The sequence below is a fragment of the Eleginops maclovinus genome, chromosome 4 (genome assembly GCF_036324505.1).
Source record: "Eleginops maclovinus isolate JMC-PN-2008 ecotype Puerto Natales chromosome 4, JC_Emac_rtc_rv5, whole genome shotgun sequence".
Classification (NCBI taxonomy): Eukaryota; Metazoa; Chordata; class Actinopteri; order Perciformes; family Eleginopidae; genus Eleginops; species Eleginops maclovinus.
In genome coordinates, this window is record NC_086352.1 from 36,015,146 (window position 1) to 36,037,508 (window position 22,363).

Genomic DNA, 22,363 nt, shown 5'->3' on the forward strand with positions numbered 1-22,363 from the left:
CAAGTGAATAGGGAAAAAAAAAACATGAAACTTCCCTTGAACAGTTCTACAGATCACATCTTGTTTCTGTATATTTTCTTTCATGTTTCTAGCTGAATTGCTTTGCTTTCATCTGTCTTCTGTAAGTTCCATAGGTCACTTGTTTTGGTAAATTGTTTTTATACCTTTCTAGTTTGCTTGTGTGCCATTTGTCTTTGGAATTTCATTTTGATTAGTATTTCTTTCTGCAGTCCTTTTCCAAGTTCTTTGGTTACCCATTGCCTTGGTATGCTTGAGGACTACAACTCCACATTTAAACAAGGACATTGGTCATCACTCTGACATGTACACATTGCAGTGCATAACAGCCCCGATTTTCGGCATTTGCACTGGCGTGTTGTGCATTGTTTTTTACAGGCACACCTGATCATTTCCAGGCAACTTTCAGGTATTGGGTTCTGTGACATAAGAATGGGCTGTAGTCCTGAATCACCATCTTTCCATCCCATGTCCAAGGGTGAAGGAAGCTCAGGTGTGGCATAGTGAGCATTTCTCCAAACCATTGCCTGGTAGTGTACTCTCAGCAGATGGAAGTGGAGCGCATCGCTTGTAGGCGGCATTGCTTCTGGTTTACCTGTCCTGGAGAAAAGTATATGCCTTGCTGCATCAACAGAGTCTGTTTTATGCACATCATATATTCTGCAGACAAAAGCCTCTGAAGATCTTTGAGTCTCCTCCGTGAGATCACCAATTCCGAGGTTGCTGAGCAATTGATGGTGCATTTTCCAGACTTTCCATGATGTACTTTTGGTGTGACTTGCAATGTATGATGTGGTATCACAACCAGTTAGTGCATGAAATGCTACAAGGCTTGGTGCTGAATCCTTTGGCAGTTTGTTAAAAACAGCATCAATTGGTATATATTGTGGCTTCCTTGTGGTACCAGACAACAGCCAGAGTTTTTTACATGCTACGTGTGGGAAATGGGAAACGAGAATCACAAGTACATCAGTGTCTCTAGATGACACGACTACTGTGTCTGACTGGCAGTGCACTGCATGTAATACCAATCGGGTATCTGCCTCTTCGTGTGTGGCTCTCAGATGAGTCAGGTTGGTTGTTGCTTTTGATGACCTAACCTCCGTCTCTTCGTCTCTGAACCCACCAGCAACTACTATCTCTTTATCATCCGGTGCCTGAGCACATAGTTCTTCAGAGAGTAGATTGGCAAGATCAGCTTTGTTGTCAGGGAGGGACAGGAAATTGGTCCAGTTTTTTGGAAGAGGCACATCACGACCCTCAACAAGTCGTCTGATTGGTTGAGCTGCTTTTGTGCGTCGTGTCCTGGTAGCACCCTTGATGGTCTCTTCTCTGTATCTGTCAAACACAACGTCTATCCTTTTATAGTAACATCCTGCTTTCAACACTGCTCTGACAAATGTGTCGGCCAGATCCCCAAATGTTACTGCTTTGTCTGGCTTTCCAAGGGCAACCACAAGTGCCTGTCCATCTATGATGAGACAAGATGACATGTCGGGAAGTTCAATAGCCTCAGGACAGACTATGTCTTCAGTTAACTTATTTACTAATACAGACTTGTTTCCAGTGCGAAGTGTCCCATTCATTTCAGCAAGGGATATGGGAACTGGCAGAAGCTCGTGTTTTAGGACAGCTGGTAAGTCAACTGGACGACCTGCCTCATAGGCCGTAACAAGGCGTTTGAGAATGTTTCGGTCAGCCTTTATGACAGTTCTGTTGTCTTTGATTTTAGGATTTTTGGCCACTTCATACAGAGATGCAAATGTTTTAGCTTTGCTCTTATGTAGGGTTGCATGGATTGGGACCTCTGGTTTATCTTTGTCCTCAGGAACAATCATCCTTTTCTCAATGAATGAATTCACTTTTTCTTGTCCTAGGTCTTTGGCAGAAAGTAATGAGCTTTGGATAGCCTCTGTGGCAACGTCTTTCGTGGCGAGATTTTGCAATGAGCCTGAGGAGACTGAATCAAACACCTTGAACCCTTTGAAGACTAAAACCAATGCCATTTCGTCTCTGTTGTCTCTCTTTTCACGGGATTTGGTAGCTTCATTGTGGACGTAGGTTTTCTCAGGTGTGTTGCTGAACATCAAATGTGTCTCTTCTGCTACATGGGACCTCATGTTGTAGGAGAGTGTCCATCTGGAAAGGGCTGAAGGTGTCTTAGTAATGCCAATGATCCCCCCTCCTTTTTTCCCTGTTCCGTTGATCCACTCCATTGCTTGGTCTGGATCGACCTGGTTGAATCGTTGATCGGACCGCTTCACAACAAAGTTGCCTCTTTGGAACTCAGATAGTACAGGTTCTGGGAGTTGGTGCATCTCAGCAATATACACTGGCCCCCATCTTGCATAGTTCAGGTGGTCATATCGCATGAAGTACGGCAACATCCAGCTGAAGGAGTGAAGATGAAGCTCCCAGAGTCCATCACGCTGAGCTCGTGTAAACTGCAACAGTGTTGAGACCATATCCATGTAGTTCCACCAGAAGACAAAGTTGACATCTTCAGATTTACTTGCGATGAAATCTTTGAGGAGACTGTCAAACTGTTCCTGCTTCAGATATGTTATCAACTGAGGAATCATTTCAGGATTTTCATCAGCAGCCATAGCAGAGATCTCATCATGGCATTCCTTGTTTGATTCTGCAGCAAACGCGAGGAATGTTGGCAACAAAAGCTGCCATAGGGCCTGCAAGGTCAGTTTGTGAGCTCTCATACCCTTGTTGTATGCTTTCCCTGACATGACAAGCATGACAGCACCCTCCCCCAGCAATCCACTCTCCAGCCACACTTCAGCTAGACCAGACCCAGCCATGTGATCTCCGATAGTCTTTAGGAAGTTCATTGCAATATGAAGTCCACCAAGCCGAGGGATTAACTTGCCCTGATATTCCTCAACACACCACTTCAGTTCCATGAGCTTGCAGTAAAGAGCTTGGTCCACTGTTATGACTGTATGCTCCTGGCCAAAATGTGATGATATTGCCATGCACCTCTTCACAACTGTATTGAGCGTATCATACTCATGAGCTGGAGCAAGGACTATTGGCAAATATCCTACTGCTGTCTGCTCTGGTTCCTTTGACGAGACTGACTGATTGAAAACGGTCCAAGAAGGTTTGGGTTCAGAATCCTGACGTCGCAGGAAGAAAGCCATGTCTGTTGCTTGTGCTTGTTTCACACACTCACTGTCTCCTTTAGGTCTGGTAAACCAGGTCTTGTTAACATGTGATGTGAATACTGGCTTGCTTGTGGCAGAATGTACATTGACGTGGTGCAGGTTCTCCAGGACATCTGGCACAACCAGTGTACGGCTAGTGGAGGGCTTCAGCATGTCAAGTTCTATATCTTTTTTTCCCCGTTGCCAGGCTGCCATTTGGGTTGCATGAAAGGTGTTCTTTCCATCTAAGGACTCATCAAGGATGTCAATGTTGTCAGCAGTGAAGTGGATGAATCGATTTGCTACCATGTTTGGTGGAATAATGGCACCGGTTGCTGGGTCCATAGATTTTAAGGTACTCTCAGCTAAGGCATTGTCTACCTTCATCACCTGCTCATAGTTCAAACAGTGGCCGGCCTTGTTGAATAACTCTACCAGCTGTTTTGATCGTGTAGCCTGATGTAGTGTAGTAGCCAGTCCGATATGTTTAGGTGTCCATTTTCTGCCGCGACTGACACAGTAGATCAGGTCCTGTGCTATGCTCAGCACTTTTCTACGGAGAAGGTCTTCATTCTTTTCAGAATTGTCATTTTCAAATGCCTCTTGACCACCAACGATTAGTCTCAGTAGCATATATAAACTATCTGGGACACATGCAATAGCGTCATCCTCACTTACAGAGAAACCTTTATGGCCTGGGGTTTCTATCAACTCTTGATGAATTTTCAGCGCTACATATACAAGTGATAAGAAACTGTCATCTGTAGGCACATACTGAGGCAATGTTTTCTCACTCTCATCCTCATCCATCATTTCCAACACTGCTGTATTTGCCCGTATCGTACTTGTCGGAATTAGTATGGTTTTTCGCTCGGATGGACACCTATCAAGAGGTTGAAAAAAGTTGAAGATGTCACCCAGCTGTGACTGCAACTTTTCACGAAATGTTGCCCTTCTACTGCAGTAAGAGAGTGGAATTGTGGTTGATGATTTTTCACTGAGTACCTTATACCGTTCCCAGACATCATCGAGAAGAAGTACATGTCCTTTATCTGCTGCCCCTTGCAGCTCTTTGCATAGCCATGTCATCGCAAGGTCTGGGTAGTCTGAGTTTCCAGAGTGTTCTTGTATTGCCTGCTTTGTCTTGTCCGTAGATCTGATGAATGCTCTTAAACATGGTAAGTGATATTTTGCCTCAGCTGCAATTAGATCAATCACTCCAGCCAGCCGAACATAAATGTTATGGTCTAAAGAAGAAGCTTGAATAATTTGATCACTCAGTTTTGTTGTCATTACTGATCTCAATGGTTTCTTCAAAACATCTGTTTGGCAGAACAGGCATAAACTCCAATCTACTGGATCCATTTGCATTCGCAGTGAACGCCTGCTACTGCAAGGCTGTGCTTCTGCCGTTTGTCTGCTGCTACCTGCACGTTCAGAGTCATGTGCTTGTGCTGTTTGTCTGCTGTTACCTGCAAGTTCAGAGGCATGTTCTTGTGCAGTTTGTCTGCTGCTACCTGCATGTTCAGAACCCACTCTTTTGCAAACGTTCTAATTTGCTTTTATCAGTGAAGTGGGAATAGCACATTTTATGCCATACAACACTCTGGGCTGCAGTGGAGTCCAATACATCTTCAACACGATCAATCAAAACACTGTTCTTTGAGTCATTTAGATTTCTCCTGGTTCTGGCAGCATGCCTAGCTTTTGCCAATCCTTGGTCAGATGCATTACTAAGACTCCCCTTGTTGCTTAAACAAAAAAGGCAGACATCTTCTGTTCCCAGGTTTGTTATTGGATCCATTTGAAGCTGAAAAGCAAAATCAAAGAAAAATAACTTTAAATTTACTTTAGAAGATCTAAATTAAAATGTTAAAGAAAATGTGTTCTCTTAAAGACAATAAAAGTCACAGCTTACACTCCCAATGCTTCAGACATGTGAAAGCCTCCTTTTGAATGGCTCCATCCCAGCTGTAGATTGGAAAATGAAGAAATGTTACATAGGGCTGGGACGATATGCTTTTCTCCCGATTCGATTCTTCTACGATTTTTTTGGATGGCGATTCGATTTAAATTACGATTCTACGATATTGCCGATTCTCTCGATTTTTAGTCTGCATTTTTAACATTTATCTGCACACAAATACTGTAGGAGCCAAATTAACATACTCCATTATAAAGTGAACTTAAACCCTTTTCAAAACCTGTACTCTCTGTATGTAAAAAAGGCGAACAAATGCACATTGCACAATAAAGAAGAAAAAGATCTATTTAAAAATCGTCAAAAAAGATATCGTGATGTATATGTGAATCGATTTTTTCTCCCACCCCTAATGTTACATGAATGTTTCATAACTGGTATGGCCCTTTGAGGATATACCACCTCTGTTGACACATGTATTTTTGATAATTCCTCCCCCCAAATCTAGCCCTGTCACAGCAGTCACTCCCCAGCATCCATTGCCCTATGATAGCTTGTTAGCTAGCTAGCTAGCTAGAAAGTAGGGGGATTTATGCTGCCACAGGGCTATGTTTGGGTTGGAATTATAAGAAATAAACTTGTATCAACAGAGGTGGTCATCTTTAGGGCACAACTGGAAGAAAAAAAAACTAGCTAGCTGTTTTTTTCCCCTCCAAAACTGTTAGCTAACTGTTAGCTAGTTTTCTCCCAGTTGCTAGCCATCTCAATATCATTGAAATACACAATTTTGACCCACTATGGTTGAAAAAGTATCATTTTGGATAAATAGGGTTAACAAGCTCAATCAATAACTAAGGAATATTGACATTTTTTGTCTAAAAAAATCAAAAAGCAGGAAACTTACCAAAGCGTGTGAAACTGTTACGATCCTCTTTGCTGTTAATTCACCTCAGGCAAAGGGTCCTCAGCGATGGGACTGACCATGCTATGTACTGATCTAAATATTCAACTTGGTACGTTTCATGGTGGTCTCTTTTTGAATATTTTTCCCTATTCACCTGGGTTTTTCCCGTCTTAGAATTTAGAGAACAAATGCTTAATTTGCAAAAAAAAAAAAAAAAAAAAACATGAAATCTCAGACAACTTGCAATGGATTTTTTTCTTTGTTATCATATAATATGGTGTACATCATATGTCATATCAACAGGGAAAATTTCAGAGTAACTTTTATTTAATATTTATGTCGGCCTTAAAAAATGACACAAATAATGCTTAATTTCACCTTAAAAGTTGGTATTTTGCATATATATATACATAAAAAAGGCACTGAGCCTCCACTATATCCTTGTTTGACCCTTGACTATCGATCTAGAAACTTAATTTCCTCATCTTGATTGCCTACTTACAAAAAAAACTAGGAGGAAATGGTCCAATAACTGTGCAAGATGGGCAATTTGGCGGCCATTTTAATATGCAAATTAGAAGGTCAAAACCTCAAAATTTCACCCGGGTACCGGTTTTTTTGGACTCAGCACCCTTGAAATATGTAAGGTAGGCGGTTCCCGACTTGTACCCATAAATGCTCCTTACTTCTTATAAAAGGCCTTTTTTCTGAAATCCGTCTAGACTATAAGACAGCTGTATGATGAATGTGAAGTTCAAACCAGAAGCCTACAATCATTAGGAGTGGTATCAGACACCTATGGTGGAATGTTATGCCCAATATTGCTCCAGATGATGCCAGATGACATGGCTCTTGAATACAGCCGTCAAAGAGGTGACAATGATGAGTGGAAAGTGGACAATGTGCTTAAATTCCTCCAGACAGAGGTTCAGACCCGAGAGAGAACTGTACAGATGATGAAATCATTTAATCAGAGAGAAAGCCAGTTCACTAATAAATTCAGCAGCAAATCACATTCAGCTAGTGACATGAAAATAAAGAAACCAAATATGACATCTGCAGCTGCGCTACACATTACTGAACAGAAAGTCAACAATTGCTTGTTTTGTGATAGTGCTGAACACAAATCCGAGAAATGTCCAGAGCACGATGTGCCAGCACGCAAAGAAAAACTGAAAAGGCTAGGCAGGTGCTTTGTGTGTCTGGGATCCAAACACATTGCTAAGTTTTGCAAGACGAAGGGTGTGTCATGTGCCACATGTGGTGGCAGGCATCATGCAGCCGTGTGTGAGAAAAATCTGGCACCCCCACCTGATGTGTCAACCAACACAGACACACTTGTAAGCTCAGTAATTCCTAAAGCAGAGAACACAGTGCTGTTACAGACCACCAAGGCATGGGCCGTAGGGCCCACAAGCAGGAAGATGGTCCGCTGCCTGCTAGATGGAGGCAGTCAGGGGAGTTTTGTGCATGAGAATGTAGTGAAGGAGCTACAGCTACCTGTTACTAGACAAGGAACGCTTACTCTTCACACATTTGGCTCCTCTGCTCCAACAACGGTGAGTCGCAACATAGTGAAGCTCAGCTTGGAGAATGTGTGGGATAAGCAGCAGAGAATTGAAATAGAAGCTGTTGTGACCCCACAAGTGTGCACAGCACTGATGAGGGTTCCAGGTGAACACATACAGAAAGAGATGAAAAGAAGAGGTCTCCAATTAGCTGACTGTGATGGAGATTACAAACCAGAACTTTCTGTGCTAATTGGCTCTGATTATTACTGGCAGATAGTGTCTGGCCGAGTGGAAAGACTGACCAAGAGCCTAGTGGCACTAGAGAGCACATTTGGATGGGCAGTGCAAGGCCCAATGGCAGTGTCCAGCATGACGGAGTCAACATGCATGAACATACTGCTCAGCAACGATGCACAGATGGACAAACAACTGCATGCGTTCTGGGAGCTCGAGTCCCTGGGCATCACAAGTGAGAAGCCTGAGAGCCCAGAGGATGCGGAAGCATTGCAGCTGTTTGAAGAAACCTCCATTCTCAAGGACGGGCGTTACCAAGTGGAGTTGCCATGGCGACAAGATCATCCACCACTTAAAGACAACTACCGCATAGCCAAAAAGAGACTGGAGAGTTTGAAAAGGAAACTGAGCAAAGATGTCACTCTGTACAGCAGATACAACGAAGTCGTGGAAGACTACCTAAAGCAAGGAATGGCTGAGGATGTGCCAAAGGAGCGTGCATCACCGCAAGACACTCAGACATACTACTTACCCCATCATGCTGTACTGAGGGAAGACAAGGCGACAACAAAACTGCGAGTCGTATTCGATGCTTCATCTCATGAAGATGGAAGTCCCTCACTGAAGGACTGTCTCTTAACCGGCCCCAATCTGAATCCAGATCTGATGAGTGTTTTGATCAAGTTTAGACTGCATGAAGTTGCTTATATGGCAGACATCAAGAAAGCATTTCTGCAGATTTCACTCACAGAAAGAGATCGGGACGCCGTGAGATTCCTGTGGTTCACAGGTCCACCAACACTGGACAAGGACATGAAGCTGCGCATGCTCAGAATGACGAGGGTGGTGTTTGGAGCTTCGTCAAGCCCATTCCTACTCGCAGCCACCATTAGGAAGCATCTAAGACAGTACGAATCAGAACACCCAAAGGTGGTAGGAATCATCAGCTCCTCACTGTATGTCGATGACTTTATTTCAAGTTCAAGTGAGGTGACAGAGGCCTATACAGTGACAAAAACGGCCAAGAACATAATGTCTGAAGCAGGCATGGAGCTATGCAAATGGATGACGAGCTCTGCTGAGCTCAAAGAGAAATGGCAGGAGAGCTCGATGGATTGCGTTGCTCAGCCAGAACCACACAGGTCCATTCTCAAGGTGCTGGGCTTGGTGTGGAGACCGGCCACTGATGACTTCGTGTTCGACCTCAGAGGGCTGCTGGATATCCTGAAGGATAGAGAAAACACAAAACGAAGTGTTCTGCAGTCTTCTGCTCGAATCTTTGACCCATTGGGATTCTTGACACCCTTCACGATTAGGATCAAGATCATGTTCCAAGAGATGTGGGAGAGAGGGCTCCAGTGGGACGAGGAGCTGCCACCCGACATGACAAAGAAGTGGCAACAGTGGTGTTCAGAGCTCCCTCAACTGCATGAGGTGTCAATCCCACGATGGTACAAAACGCATATGCCACAGCAGAACAACCAAGAGCTAAAGCTGCATGTATTCTGTGATTCGAGCGAAAGAGCTTACAGTGCAGTCGCTTACGTCGAAGGAAAAACAAGGGAAGGAGAAGTGACCATAAGCCTGGTTGCATCCAAGTCAAGACTGGCCCCGCTTAAAAGAATGACTCTGCCACGCCTGGAGCTGATGGGTGCCGTGATAGCAGCCAGGTTGGGGGACACACTCATGAAAGCGCTGCAGCTAGACAAGACACAACTCAGACTGTGGACAGATTCAATGATAGTTCTGCACTGGATCTGCGGCTCTGCTCATAGGTGGAAACAGTTCGTAGCGAATAGAGTCACAGAAATCCAGACCCTAACCGACCCACAGTCCTGGTCTCACTGCAAGGGGAAACTTAACCCAGCCGACCTTCCCACCAGAGGCCTAACTGTACAGGACCTGAAGCAGAGCACATTGTGGTGGAAAGGACCTTATGTTCTAATGACAGCTGATCACTCACAGAGTACTCAGGAAGATGTTCAGGAAGAGGAGGTCGGATCTGAACTCCGATCCAAATACCAGATTACAGTACAGGCTGTTCAGCAAGAGCCAGACTTCCTAAGTCCTGTCTTATGTCTAGAGAAGTACAGCAAACTAAAAAAAGTGTTCCGAGTGACAGCCTGGATCAAGAGATTCATCACCAACGCACGCTCAAGATCTAAGGTGAGCGGTGAACTGACAGCGGAAGAGCTGAATGAAGCAGAAAAATATTGGACGAAGGTGACTCAAAGAGAAAGTTTCTGCTCCGAAATGGATCTGCTGATAGCAGGGAAATGCCCCAACACTGACTCCAGGATACGGGAGCTCAAACCATTTCTGGATGAAGACGCATTGCTTAGTGTTGGAGGACGGCTACAGCATTCAGATCTCTCTTAGAGAGAAAAACACCCCTGGATTTTGCCCAGCAAACACAAATACACAGAGATGGTGGTGCAGAATCAACATGAGCAAATATGCCATGCAGGTGTACAAGACACTTTAGTGCAGACAAGAGAGAAATATTGGATTCTTAAGGCAAGGCAGATAGTGAGGAAGGTGGTGTCCGGATGTGTACTTTGCAGGAAATTCAAAGCAAGGCCTGGGCAACAGACTACTGCACCATTGCCAAGGGACAGGATAACAGAATCACCACCATTCAAAGTTACCGGTGTGGACTTTGCCGGGCCACTCTATGTGAAGATACAGAGCTCAATGACAAAGGCGTACATAGCACTTTTCACGTGTGCTGTGACCAGAGCGATCCACTTAGAGTTAGTCTCAGACATGTCCACGGAACACTTCTTACTAGCTCTGAAACGATTCATCTCCAGAAGAGGATTATGCAAGGTGATCTATTCAGATTATGCCAAGACGTTCAAGAGGGCAGATCAAGATCTAAAGGAGCTCTGGCAACGAATTAAAGATCCACAACTACGAGAGTTCTTCTCAGAGAAGGGCATCACCTGGCGGTTCATCGCTGAAAGAGCAGCCTGGTGGGGCGGATTTTGGGAGCGGCTTGTTAGATCAGTCAAAATCATTCTCAGAAAGGTGCTTGGCAAAGCTAAACTCAACTTTGAAGAGATGTGCACCATGCTGACCGAAGCTGAAGCCGTAATAAACTCAAGGCCGCTCACGTATGTGTCCAATGATGTGGATGAGCCAGAACCACTGACCCCTGCCCACTTCTTGGTGGGTCAGAGACTGACTTGCTTGCCTCCTAAGTCATTTCCAGCTGAGATCAACCGTCCAACAGCCAACAAGGAGGAGATGACCAAGAGGTGGCGCTACAGACAACGACTCGTGACCAACTTCTGGAACCGCTGGCAGAAGGAATATCTGTTGGATCTGAAGTCGGCCCGTCGCTGTGACACCCCACAGCCTTCTTCGCTGAAGGTTGGCGATGTTGCGCTCATCGGAGAAGACAACGCCCCAAGGCAGAGCTGGAAGATCGAAGAGCTGTTTCCTGGTCGTGATGGCCTTGTGAGGTCATGTGCAGTTCGCACTAGCACAGGGACTGTTCTGCGGAGGCCCATCCAGCTTCTGTATCCGTTGGAAATAGTATAAACAGTAGTTTATGGGGGGGAGGATGTTGTGAATTTATTTGTTAGGAAGAGAATTTATTTAGAACAGATGATTTAAAAGGAATAGTTAAAAGCAACATTTAATAAGTTAGTCAATTTATAAGTTAGTGTTAAGAATAACAGTTCATGTTTCAGATATGGGATTAGATTAAAAAGGGACTTTAGGTCATTTAAGTTGGGATATACTTAGGAAATGGACTTGAAATGGACTTCATTACCCATGGGACATTGTGCGTGTTACGTCACATACGCAGTGTTGTAGGTCGTACAGCGGCCATTGTTCTATGTTGTTAAGGATGCTGACAATTCAAGCCAACCACTCGCTGTAAATATGTTAAGTTCTTTATTTTAGTAAACATCTGAAATGAACGGACGTCTCCCTTCGTTATTTTAGTAGCCATCAACATTAGTTCAGAACATGTCCAGGCCCGTCTGAAGTTTGCTAGAGGGCATTTGGATGATCCAGAAGAGGATTGGGAGAATGTCATATGGTCAGATGAAACCAAAATAGAACTTTTTGGTAAAAACTCAACTCGTCGTGTTTGGAGGAGAAAGAATGCAGAGTTGCATCCAAAGAACACCATACCTACTGTGAAGCATGGGGGTGGAAACATCATGCTTTGGGGCTGTTTTTCTGCAAAGGAACCAGGACGACTGATCCGTGTAAAGGAAAGAATGAATGGGGCCATGTATCGTGAGATTTTGAGTGAAAACCTCCTTCCATCAGCAAGGGCACTGAAGATGAAGCGTGGTTGGGTCTTTCAGCATGACAATGATCCCAAACACACCGCCAGGGCAACGAAGGAGTGGCTTCGTAAGAAGCATTTCAAGGTCCTGGAGTGGCCTAGCCAGTCTCCAGATCTCAACCCCATAGAAAATCTTTGGAGGGAGTTGAAAGTCCGTGTTGCCCAGCGACAGCCCCAAAACATCACTGCTTTAGAGGAGATCTGCATGGAGGAATGGGCCAAAATACCAGCAACAGTGTGTGAAAACCTTGTGAAGACTTACAGAAAACGTTTGACCTCTGTCATTGCCAACAAAGGGTATATAACAAAGTATTGAGATGAACTTTTGTTATTGACCAAATACTTATTTTCCACAATCATTTGAAAATAAATTCTTTAAAAATCCTACAATGTGATTTCCTGGATTTTCTTTTCTCATTCTGTCTCTCATAGTTGAGGTATACCTATGATAAAAATTACAGGCCTCTCTCATCTTTTTAAATGGGAGAACTTGCACAATTGGTGGCTGACTAAATACTTTTTTGCCCCACTGTATGTGACGAATAAAAACCCTTGTAAAAGACCTAATGTGGCCATCAATGTTTCTCTTATACTTCCAGTGAACAGACGCCCCCTCCGCACCCAGACCATGACTATGCTCTACTGCCTCCCCCAGTCGAATCAATCAACTTGAGGAAGCCCAAAGAAAAATCAGTGAGCAAGAAATGTTGATAGCAGAGCTAAAAAAACAAAACAGTTTGTGGTTTCCCCTTTTATACAGGGTTCCCAGACTTCCCAACTTTTAAAGCTGTGTTTATGGCCCTGCAACCTACTGCAGACACTATGGTGGGATGGAATCAGGCGCAGCTTCTAAAACACACAGGTGGAGAGGTCTTTCGGCAAGGCTTTAGCACTTCTAAATTGTCCCTTATGGACCAGTTTTTCCTCTTTCTCTGTAGATTGAGGCAGGGATTTCGTGAGCAGGACCTTGCAACACGTTATATCACAGTCAACAGTAAGCAGGATCTGGGTTACCTGGGTTAACTTCCTATACTATATGTTGGGATCACTTCAAATTTGGCCTTCAAGAACAACTGTGAATGAGCTCATGCCTGCTTGTTTTTAAAACACTTACCCGGACACTAGAGATATATAGGACTGTACAAAAATGTATGTACAGAAACCTAGCTCTAAGGTCCTTAACTCAGCGATTTACTCACACTACAAAGGTAACATCGCATTTAAGGCCCTATTTGGCCAAAGTGACTTCTGTCAGTGATTTATATACAGGTTCAATATCTGACAAAGAGATGACAAAAAAATCAGGTATCCTGTTTTTGCTTGAGGAGGGAGATGTGGTCATGGCCGATAAAGGCTTTCTCATCGAGGACCTTCTCTCTGAAAAAAATGTCTCCCTTGTGATCCCTCTTTTTTAAGGCCCAAGTGGACATTTCAGTGCAGATGAAGTTCAACAGACACAAGCAATAACAAGACTTCGGATTCATGTGGAACGCGCTATTAGACGGATTAAAGAGTACCATATTTTTGATAAAGTCTTACCCATGACACTGGTGGGCTCTGTTAACCATAACTATGGGCCGTTTGTGCCATTTTAACAAATATCCAAGGTCCTCTCTTTTGAAATTGTAATGTTAGTGTAAATATCTACTTATCTTATCTTTACGAATCCATACAAAACCTTAACCTTTATTATTGTTTGTTTTACGAATCTATACAAAACTTTCACTGTTAATATTGTTTATTTTTTTATGAATCTAGACAATATGTGAACTTGTATTGTTTGTTTTTGCCTATTTAAAATGCGAACTAAAATGTGTTTTCTTCTACATACTTGAACTGACATGGTTATGTTTACAAACCCATACAAAGCTCTTAAAACACTGATAAAAGTTTTTGTTTTTTTATTACACATGGATGATGTCCTTTGTAAGTTATAACTTTGTATACAGAAACCAGAACTGGTCAGAACATCAAAAGACAGGCCACTCAAAAACATTGATGGGCACACTGGTCTAGGTTTGTAAAGGTAACTTTGTACATAAACGTTGTCAAAATGGCCTGCTTGTATACTGTACGTATGGAAAAGGAACCAGAACAGGTCAGAACATTTGAAATTACATTAGGAACAAATCATTCAAAAACATTAACAAAAGAGAACTATATACATAAACAGATTATCGGTGATTATATGATTTTGTTACACATAGCAGGCAGAAAGTGAGTGAAATAGATAGTGTCCAATTTACACTTCATGTTCTCCCACTCCTTTGGGTGGAAGTGCACCCGCTCCAAGTGATGGTCATTTCTGCACTTGACAAAAAAGTCACACCACTCTAACCCAGTGATGCCCATCTGCCCCATCACTTGGAAGTAGTATTAATGTGTGATCTTCAGGATAAGAGTACCATCAGCCTTGCAGCGCAAGTACTTACAATCGCTCATGCTGTCTTTGTTGGGGCACTTGATCTCCAGGACGCTGTGCGTTGGTGAGGCACTGGGGTCAATAACCTTCCGGTCAGGTGAGGCACCTAGGTGTGGGGCGTGGGGGTTGATGACAAAACCACAGGGGAAGAGCTCAAAACCAGTGAGAGCTTGATACTCAGTCGCAGCAACAGGCTCCAGCTCCAGGCCTCTCTTCATCGCCTTCGTCTGCACTACCTTCTTTTTGAGGTTCTCTGCTAATACAGTGAAGTCTGCCACTCTCGAACAAATCCTCTTAAAAGAAGAGGAAGTAAGACGGTTGGCTCTGACTTTATGCTGGGTCTTACTTATGGTTTATCGTGCTTTCCTCATGGGGACATATACTATTCAACATTATTGCATGTTAGCTAAACATGTAAGAATATAATCCCCATTTCGAGATGGGTCTGACTGTAGAACTCCACTGTCCGTCTCGATCCGTTCAATAATATCCTGCTGCAGCCTCGGAGAAGCCCTTGATTGGCAGAAATAAAGAACTGCACGGTCAAATGCTATTGCGGCACTTTCCGGCCTGCCACTGGAGCCTGATACAGAAGAGCCTGAAAGTGGAAGTCTACAGCCAGACTGTCTTGCCCGTTTAAGTACCATGGAAAGCACGTTTTGGCCAGGCGTGCCAAAACACATAGGAAATAGCACAACGTGCCGTTTAAATAATTAATCTGAGGCAGGGATATTAAGACCCCCTCATCCCCCTTGCAAATCGAACCCTGACAACTGTTATTTACAACAACAAAAAAGGTTAATTAAACACATTTACAGATTCATTTATTGCTAAAAGAAACTGTTTGTGTGCAAGCATTAATTACTACTGGAAGCTATCATAAGAAATTCATGTGTTTATTTGATTTGTCAGGTTTAAAGAATGGATAAGTTAAGAAGAGGGCAAAGACATGGCTGTCCACATTCATGGATACAGTCAGGAGAGGAGGAAGATAGTTACTGTACTGTCATCTTTTGTTAATCTTTTTTAAAAATCCCTTGGAACAGCCCCATGTGGGAAACCTTGGCTGGGAAAATATTTGATGACAAGGCTGTTAATAAAAGTAAGTGGCTGTACACTGTATGGAACTGTGACAGAAAGGGTATCAGGACAAGAGCACTGTTGAGGCAGAAGTAAAAGAGTAGCAATAACAGGGACAGTGACGGTGGAGTAAGAGTGGAAAGTGACACTTTGGGGAAAAAATGTAGGGAAGGACCCAGAAAAAATTAGGATATGGAAAACGGTGACACCAGGTCTGAGATTAAGGTTGCAGATCAGGAAAAGGGACTGCAGAAAACATTGCAGAACGTGGTGATAATCACATAACCAGAGACCCTAGAAACAGAAGCCACAAATGCGAGATATCGCAAAACCTTTTCATTTGATTCAATGTATTTCCGGGTCAGTTCGGCGACACAGAAACCACAACAATGGAGTGGTTCATCAAATTTTACTTTGAGCTTGGCCTAAAATATAAAGACATAACATCAGTGCTTGGCAATAAGCACGGGTTTAACATAAGTGAAAGACACCTCAAGAAAATACTCAGAGCGAGGGGACATGCACGTCGCATAGCGTACTCTGAGTTGGCGGTCCTGGTGGATTTAATTCACAACCAGTTGCAGTACTCTGGGCAGCTTCATGGGTACCGCTGGATCTACGCAAAACGCAGAGAGCATGGACTGCTTGTAAGGGAAGAGGATGTGCACTTGGTGCTGAAGGAGCTGAGTCCCAGAGGAGTGGCATTAAGGTAAGCAGGACGACTCAGACGAAGGCGTTACTTCTCAAAAGGGCCAAACTTCATATGGCACCTGGATTCCTATGATAAACTGAAGCCATAAGGCATTTGTGTAAATGGATGTATCGATGGGTATTCAAGAAAAATAATCTGGCTTAACAACAAGTAGTGACCCAAAGTTGATTGGGGGGTAGGCCTACTACATGGAAGCAGTGCAGCGTTTAGGGGGCTGCCCTAGATGAGAGGTGTGAGAGGCGATCTTGGAACAGAAAATGGCTATGTTCGAGGCATTCAGCGTTTCCTCGTCCCTACTCACCCAGACGGCACCCTTGACAGCTACTTGGAGGGAGCCAGCACCGCCAATCAACAAATCGAATATTGGTGGGGTTTTCTTCGCAGAGAGTGTGCAGAGTTTTGGTTGTAATTGTTTGCAGAACTCAGAGACAACGGGCTATTTGATGGTGGGTTTCTTGACAAAAGCCTCCTTCAATTTTGTTACATGGGACATACAGGTGAGTTAATTAATTATGTTTTCATAAGTGTGTGCTGTGCATGTGACTTCAGATAGAGGTAGGACGACAAACAGAGGGAGGAGAAAAAAAGCAAGAGAAAGAGAGGAGAGTGTGAAGGAGACAGACAGGAGAGAGTGAAGGAGACAGACATAGGAAGAGGGGTGAAGGAGACAGACACAGAGCAGAAGAGTGTGAAGGAGACAGACACAGAGCAGAAGAGTGTAAAGGAGACAGACATAGAGCAGAAGAGTGTGAAGGAGACAGACACAGAGCAGAAGAGTGTAAAGGAGACAGACATAGAGCAGAAGAGTGTGAAGGAGACAGACACAGAGCAGAAGAGTGTGAAGGAGACAGACACAGAGCAGAAGAGTGTGAAGGAGACAGACACAGAGCAGAAGAGTGTAAAGGAGACAGACATAGAGCAGAAGAGTGTGAAGGAGACAGACACAGAGCAGAAGAGTGTGAAGGAGACAGACAGAGGGCGGGGTTGGTGGTCATGTGTGAATGCCATAATGTTGTTCTCTATTTAAGTTGATGGTATGTACAGTTCTTCCTTAATGTAATTATATGTTCTTTTTAACAGGATGAGTTGGATGACACTGCACAGGCCGTCGAGAAACCTGAACGTTCCCAGCGGTCGGCCGAATTTGATGTATGCTGTGCCTGACCTTTACCGGACAAGAGACTACCTTTCCCCTGTTGAAGACGAACACCTTCAACTGTGCAAAAATGAATGTGTCTTTCGGCTGGCCATACCATGTGATCCAGATGTGTACAAACTATGCCACATCTTTATGGGCGAGTCCCATCTGACTCCACCAACAGAGCCATGTCAGGCTGTGAACGTCTATATGCACCTAAGAGAGGCCATCAGTGCATCTCTCTAGTACAATATTTATTCAACTGCAGTGCGCCTCCCCCTGATCCTACGGACTCACCTGCAGTGCGCCTCCCCTTGTCCCAACTGCATTTTGTACACAATTAAATGTCCATATTTCCTTTTACAAACATACACCATGACATTGGAACTTACTGTCACCGCACTGTTTGTTTGATGAACGTAGGTCATGTGTGTGCATAGTTCATATAATTTATTTAAAATGTAATCTTTAAATTGACTAACAATCTAGAATCTGTAAGTAAAGTCTAAGCTGTTGAATATTTTAGTTTCTGTAGACACCAGTCCTGTTAAGGTTTTATGGTCTTTAAGATCAAATACTGCCTCGTCAACATCACTCCTCCCTTTTATATACATGTGATGGCATGTGTTTTCGAACTGTGAAACAAAAATAGTCTGTGTGAAAATGTATAGGATTTTACTAATGCTAGAACCAAGTAGTACGAACATCAAGTTACATGTAATTGACAGAAAACACAGTGATGCCTGCGTTGCCATGCACTGTAATGTCAGACAGGGGTAGAACATAACAGCTGGTCTTTTTACAGTGTGGAAATATTAATAAGTATTCTGTATTGTTATCTAGTGTGAAATCCTGGCCTGCAACCCTGATTAAATTTTAAATGTGCCTAATCAGTTTGGTTTGTCAATTTATTAAGACCAATTGAGAAATAAAAATAAATAAAACATTGCACATTATGTATAAGTCACTTCATATGCAAATTCACATGCACACGCTTTATCAGAAAAGGTCTGACTCTTTATCACCATAACATCAACAATTAATAATTCTACCAGTGACGGACGACATCGTTTAGCTTTCTTAGTTTAAAAAACCCCACAATATTAACCTCAGCCTCTACGCTGGGTTTGGATCAAACTGACACAAATGAAAACTGCAGTCAAAAAATGTAACATCCTTGTTAAAACTACTGTGATGTTCTATTGCACTAACAGAAAATAGAATTGCAGACTGCGCAGCACACGGTTCAGTGCATCAGTTGTTTCAATGACAAAACAAACAACAAAAATATCAAATAAAAGTAACATTCCATACTGTTACTATAAGGGCTGATAAGGAGCGCACTCAAGTTCAAAGGATATCCATTTCTAAGTAGTTGCTGGACAGGATATTGTCAAACAGTGCGAAATTCAGGGAAAGAACTGTAGGTACATGGTACTTCAAGGGTAGCTCCACAGGTATGAGCAATAGGCCTTCTGTTGAGCCCAGTTTCAGCATTAAAGCACAACCCAATTTTGTCAACACATATGACAGAAGCACCAGTGCAGAAACGCAGGATTTTTTCAGCTTTGTCTTGGTCAGCATTTTTCACATATCGTTGAAGATGGTTGAAACAACCAACAAGGTGCTGTCTCAGAGAGAACAGACAACTTTCAACAGTTGGAACACTCTTCTTCTGATACAGACACAAAACACTGTCCTTGTCTGGCAGTTTCACCTGTACAGTGCCATTGGTGTCAAGAAGCATCGACGATATACTTTGGCTCTTGGAGAATGGCTTTATGAGCCATTGTTTCGATGGCAGGCTCCATGTTGTTCTTTGCAGGTAGGAAATGGGAACCCATCCTTGTGAAAAGGTCGAGCAAGTCCTCTTCATCAGTCTCCTCCGTGCCCTGGAGAGCCTTCACAATGGCTGATCTCTCAACAGGAGAGAGGTAGTTGAGAAACAATACCATCAAGATTCCTACATCAACGGAGTCGTCTCCATGAATGCAGGCTAAAATGAAAGCCTTTGATAGCCTCACTGGCATGACACCATGATCCAGTAATCCTTTCACCCAGATCCATCCAACTGCTAGCCATTCAGCCTCACAGAAATCTGGCCTCAGCCTTGGAACTCGCTCTGCTTCCCCTTCACACGTTTCAAGAAATTGCTCCCAGAATGCAGTGTAAACCTCCCTTGACACTCCAGCATCATCAATAGCTTTTTTATTTACAAAGTCCATCTTTAGAGTCAAATTAATGATGCTACTGTCCATAAATACAGCCAAAAGATCTTCAACCACCTTTGTCCTGTGAATTGATGCATGTCGCGTGCTTTCTGGATTTCCTGAGCTTTCAGCTGAGGTTTATGGGGACAGTTGGCTGCTCAAATTTAAAAGCAAATCCTGCAGTAGAAGAACAAAACACACACACACACACACACACACACAAACACACACACACGAGAGCGGTCAATGAATAAAGCAGAGGCCAAAATGTCCAAAAAATGTTTATGTTGAGTGTGAATCAAGGTCCATATAATATTGGATTCTATGTGTTTTCCCATAATGCAACTCAAATGCATCTCTTTATAAGACCTTCTTTCAAACTCCACCACACCTCCAGTTTATAACAGACCGTTGTCTCCAATTCAAAGCCGAGGTAACACTGACAACAGTATGACATCATCAAACTTACTTTTTTTTAATACCTGACAAGCTCCTCCAGAGCCTCTCAGGACATTATACAAATGTTTTACAGGCCACAGTTATTTGAAATCTTACAGGACCGGTAGTTTAAAGGATGTGTTCAGGGTTTCTTGCAGTGATGCATCTTACCCGTGCAGTTTGCACTGCTTCCTCATGTATAGACTGTACATCTGCCGAAGTCAGGCCATAATCTGAAGACGAGGGGAGCTGTAAATCCTGCAGTGGTACTCCATTCATCTCCTCACTATGAAAGATGAATTAAGTATGTTATTAATTGACAGCAGACACTTTGAAGTCTTAGACATTATTGCAGGCCGTTAATTTAAGTTTTCCGCACTAGTCTTCTACATCTTCTATTTAAAACCTCTGTAAAAATGTACACTTAGATTTTGAGAAAATGGAAAAAAGACAAACGGAAAGAGTATAATAAAGTCACAAATCAGCGTTTAGTTTGTTGAAATTGAAAAAGGTTCTAAAGCAGCATAAACAATTAAATGCTAATCAATATGCTGTGGCAAAATTAAGCTCTAAATATACAAGAGGTGAGCTAACATTTCAGTAAGTACAGTAAGCGTTTCACAGCACTGTAGGGTATTTCATTTGTGTGTCCAAAGAATAATGGGGGAACAGAATACAAATGCCATAAAAATAAAAGGACATGGAAAAAAAAAGTAGGAATTGCACATTTGACTTTTGTAATTAATTGAATCGAATTTACTGACTATTGAAATCTACCAAAAGCTACAGTATATCATTTATTGAATTGAAGTAGCAATACATTTCTCAATTTGTTCTGTGTTTACTGGTTTTAATACATATATTTGCATTTCTACTCCCTTACCCAAAAACGTTCCTGATCACATTACCTGAGTGACATCCTCATTTTTGACGTAATTCCATGTTATCACAACTGTCTCATCACCATCTGCTCCGCATAGATCCTCTTCCGGATCCCATGCAACTGTATCGTCTGATTCTGGAACATCTTCAACAGTTTCAGGCTCTGTTTGTGGGGAGTCATCAGAAACTGCACTGGTCAGATCAATCATTTCAAGGCAGTTGGTGCCCTGCATCTGGCCATTGTGAATTGTGTTCATGTCTGTTGGGGTTGAATGTGATCAATGTGATTTTCTTGGACCTTCTGCAGTCTCAGAGGTTGCTCTTTGTTTTTTGGATCTTGGTTGTATCTGGAAATACAGATTCTGCAACAAATAGAAAATGTTTTGTTGTCAGCAGTCATTTGTAATAATGGCAGGGAGTAAAACATGTTTCACAATTAATATTAAACGCTGTGCAAAGAAACTCCACATTAGCCTATTAAGAATAAAAGACATTGTGCAATATTTTTTAGATATTCTTCAATCTTTCCTCAGAGTCTCTAAGACACATTGGCAGCAAACATATACATACAGCAAGTGATATTTTTCAAAACATTCAAAATAAATATGAAATTGCAAAAAAAGATGCAACAAAAAAATGTATGCGCCTGACCACACGTCAACAACAAAGTCCTGGAAAAAAGGAAACAGGCGCAAGTATGTTGGTAATGCCTTGGACAAAAGCGTGTGCTAAATAGGCCTGCCATAACTATAACTATGTAGATATACAGAACGTTGGTGACACACACTGTGGTGACTGATGGCACACAATGGAACCTTCTGTTTTATGAAATCCATGTGTATTACTTTTTTATTAAGTTATTACCTGAAGTTTAATCTTCAAGCACTATCTCTTTGCATCTGTCCCTGTAGTTAAAGTTACTTTATATTTCCTACTGCCACACACCTGTTCGATATTGTTGCTGTCAGATGAATATCCACGCTCCGGCAGATCTCTAATCAATTCATCTGCATCAACAGATCCATGTGTAGTCAACGGTGAGTCTGCTCCCTGATGTCAGCTAATGCATCTACAGATAAGGAATCTTCACTATGTTTTTCTACCTCCGATGAGGATTGATCTGTTGAGTGGGGTTCTTCTTTTGTGGATATGTAAAATCTAAGCAGCTTCAGTTTGGTTTGTTCATAAAGTCTGCCAACAGTGTCATTTAAAGGGATCTGGTTTCTTCTAAAATCCCAGACATCAAAGGTGAAGTCTTCAACTCGCCCATTTGTTGAGTGGCCATTTGGGAAAAATAGCTTCTTTCCCATTTCCAAAAGCTGAGCAACAGTTGTTGTTTTTTCCACCGTTGCATGTCTTGTTCCTCCGCCATTGCTGGTCCTCACTTGTTGGTATGCCTTGTTGTTAAAATGAAGCCATCCAATTT

General features: G+C 42.7%; 1 long non-coding RNA gene across 1 annotated transcript; it reads right to left on the bottom strand.

Annotated features, from left to right (window-relative positions):
• Positions 1-19,029: 19,029 nt before the first annotated feature.
• Positions 19,030-21,195, bottom strand: LOC134862596 (uncharacterized). Its single transcript, XR_010165534.1, has 3 exons — positions 20,964-21,195; positions 20,227-20,341; positions 19,030-19,794 (listed from the first exon to the last, which is right to left on the bottom strand). It is a non-coding gene; the product is annotated as an uncharacterized LOC134862596 (long non-coding RNA).
• Positions 21,196-22,363: the final 1,168 nt, after the last annotated feature.